Below are 3,152 nucleotides of genomic sequence, written 5' to 3'. Positions count from 1 at the left end.
ACAAAGAACCCATGTTATGTCTCATATTTGGAAGCTAGAACTTTATACAGGTTTACAAAAAATATTAACCAAAGCATGCTATTTGCAGAGGAGTATTTCAAAAGTGTATTTTCTTATAAAATTGAACTTTTAATCCAACAAAATATATGTCAGGAAACTGTCACTTGGAAGGTGTGAGGGGAAGTCAAAAGGAAGGAATAAAGAGAGTTATGGACGAAGAGAGTGAAAGTATATTATTCATTGCAGATAGTATGAAACTAGAAAAAATTAAAGTGGGGTGAGGTTTGAAAGGATGTGGAAAAGTTATATAAAGATAAATTATACTTAAAAAACTGATTTGTTGAATAGAAATTCCATTTTCCAAGTATTTAAGATAATAAGAATATAATTAAAAACAATGGAGACATCTGATCTTTAATTCTATTTCCATCTCTTTTAAAAAATGAAATTGTTTGCTCTATAAATTGATCAGAGGGATGAATTTCTTGGCTAGCTAGATCATTGAACAGCTGTCTCTCTCTTCCTCTCTCCCTTTCATGATATGATTGCTCTATAATTATCCTAATTTATTTTGCTTTTATATTTTGGGTTGCATCATTCCAGTTTCTGTTCTGCCATTTCCCAATTCATTTACATGGAAGGCATTATTTCCTATTTTCTCATTCCTAAAATAAGCTGCACATGAATGCACCACTGGTCCTCATTTTCAGTCTGTACCTTTGAATACGGAGGAAAATCTTCCTCTGCTCTCTACCAATTCCCTACTCTCCAGTTAGAATAATTTACAATGATAAAAATGAAAAAAGAGAAAATAAATAATAGTGAAAAAAACAGATGCCAAAAATTCACCGGATATTTCTGGCCAGTTCATCCAATGTGAACTATTGGGGAAATACATGGACACCTCATATTCACTGGCACTCAAAGTCTCTAGCTAGGCAATTCTGAAGAAGATGAGGAACAAGATGAAAAAGTGAGAAATGGTATCAATTGCAAGAGAAAAATGGAATAGGATCCAAGCAAATATCTTCTTTGGTCTGCCAAAAATAATCGCCTTAGTACAGGGCAGAGACTACTTTCCAAAAAGGCCACTCATGTGAATACTAGTGATGATGATGAGTACACCCCTCTTCATCGAGAAGCTTTCAGTGGACACTTAGTCATTGTCAATGAGTTGGTAGCTCAAGGTAGATATTCATGTAATAATTGTGAATGGCTGGACACCCCTGCACAGTACTTGTACATGGAATAATACCAGAGTGGCTTCTTTATTTCATCATGATGCAGATACCAATGGCCAAACTAAAGGCCTCTTGATCCCCTTGCATCTTGCTGCTGGGAATAGAAATAGCAAAGTTATGCTAGATCTCCTTCTGTTGAACCATTATATCAAACCAGGTCTGAAGCACAACTTGGAAGAAACTGCATTTGATATTGCCAAAAGAATAAGTATGTATCACTACCTCTTTGAAGTTGTGGAAAGCTGTACAAATTGTTCTCCTAAGTCCTAATGGTTTGGGTAAATTTCTTAAATTTCAAAATTTCCAGTCCATCCTATGTGTCCATACAAAATATTTTCACAATACAAAGCAACAGCAATATCTTACTTTAAAAATTCATGAATTCCATGGTATTCTTCCAAGTGAATTGCCTGACTTTGATGTCAATATACATTCAAGTTGTTTGTATACATCTATAATGTTTTCTGTAGCGTTTGTGATTTTTTAATAAGAAATAATTTTAACTTATCTGTTGAAATGAGTAGTACAGAAACTAAAGATATTTCTGGTGCTTGTCTGAAAAAAGTGTATTTTAAAATATTTAGTATTCTGTTTGTATAGTATCCATAATCTAGTTCATTCTCTCCTAGATATAGTGCTTTGAATTCAACATTGTTTTATAATATATAGGTTCATTAATGTGTTCTTTCAGATTGCATTCCATATAGAAAAGGTTTAAGATTCCTTTAATTCCTAGGTCCTTATAGAATTTTATTTCTTTGGGATAAAATGAAAATGTTATCTAATTTCAAAACTTTTATAAAGGTTATGCAATGTAAAGGCCTTCATAAAAAGGTGAAGATTAAATGGTGTAAAACTAACTTTTATTCCTATGAATTACATGTATAATTACACTTGTATATTTGTAATCAACTGTTTAATAACTGTTTTTCATTTCTTCACAAATTTTCATATCATCCTTGTGCAATAGCCATGCTAATCTCTGTATTGTAATTTGGGTAGATGTGCTGCTGAAGCATGTAGTATCCTGTAAATTTAAGTAATTAATGATGCAATCTTAAGACAGGCATATATCCTTGGTTGCCTATTTGTAACAGGGAAACCTTATTGTTTCCTAAATTTCTATTCATCTTATTTCTGTAAAATTCTGTTTTTGGTGGAAAAAACTTATATTGATTCTTCAATTGCTCACATTTGCAATTTTTGTCAATTAATTTTTAAAGTCTTTTTTATTTGAAATTTGATCACACTTTGAAGCCTTTATAGGTAGGTCCAAAGGTGATGGCTTTTCAAGTACTTATTTATCAACTGAGTTAGCTTTGTGGAGCTAAAGGATTCAAACTAAGCCTTGCTTCAGAGCTACTCTAAACTTCTCCAGCTTAAAATTTCCAAATTGAGGTCTTACTGGCACAAATGTCTGCCTTACACTTTACCCTTGCTCCATGTAGGAACAGACCAACCAGAATATCTTACCCTGACAGTATAGCTTGTCTTACTGGAGCAAAACTAATCTTAGTTACAAGTGATCATAGAGAGATTAACAGTTCAGACAGAACTGTTCAGACAGAAGGTATTTTTTCAAAATATAATTATTTATTATCCCTACCATTTCAAAAGTAGCTAATGCCATGAAGGTGAAAAAAATTGTTCATATGCATGATTACCTAATGTCCTGGCCTGTCCACCATCCAACCAGGCAGGAACTTACACCACCGATTTTCTATCACCAAATATATTCCATAGCTCCAGGAGAAGTCCATATGTTTCTCCTCGTTATTAGGCCTTAAATTGGTAATGTTTTAATCACAGTGTTTCCTCTTGTCTCTAAGCTGTACATCTCTGGATGGTAAAGCTTTAGCTCTAATTCTACCAAACACTGAGGTAGAGGTAATGGAATAATATTTTAAAACA

The 3,152-nt window shown here is 33.1% G+C and overlaps 1 pseudogene; it reads right to left on the bottom strand.

The window, feature by feature from the left end:
* Positions 1 to 2,160: 2,160 nt before the first annotated feature.
* Positions 2,161 to 2,260, bottom strand: LOC122127576 (annotated as a pseudogene).
* Between the last annotated feature and the right edge of the window lie 892 nt (positions 2,261 to 3,152).

This window comes from Dipodomys spectabilis, unplaced genomic scaffold (genome assembly GCF_019054845.1).
Source record: "Dipodomys spectabilis isolate Male_0828 unplaced genomic scaffold, ASM1905484v1 ptg000303l, whole genome shotgun sequence".
Lineage (NCBI taxonomy): Eukaryota > Metazoa > Chordata > Mammalia > Rodentia > Heteromyidae > Dipodomys > Dipodomys spectabilis.
The sequence above is the reverse complement of the archived record's forward strand: the minus strand, read 5'-3'. Positions and strand labels throughout refer to the sequence as shown.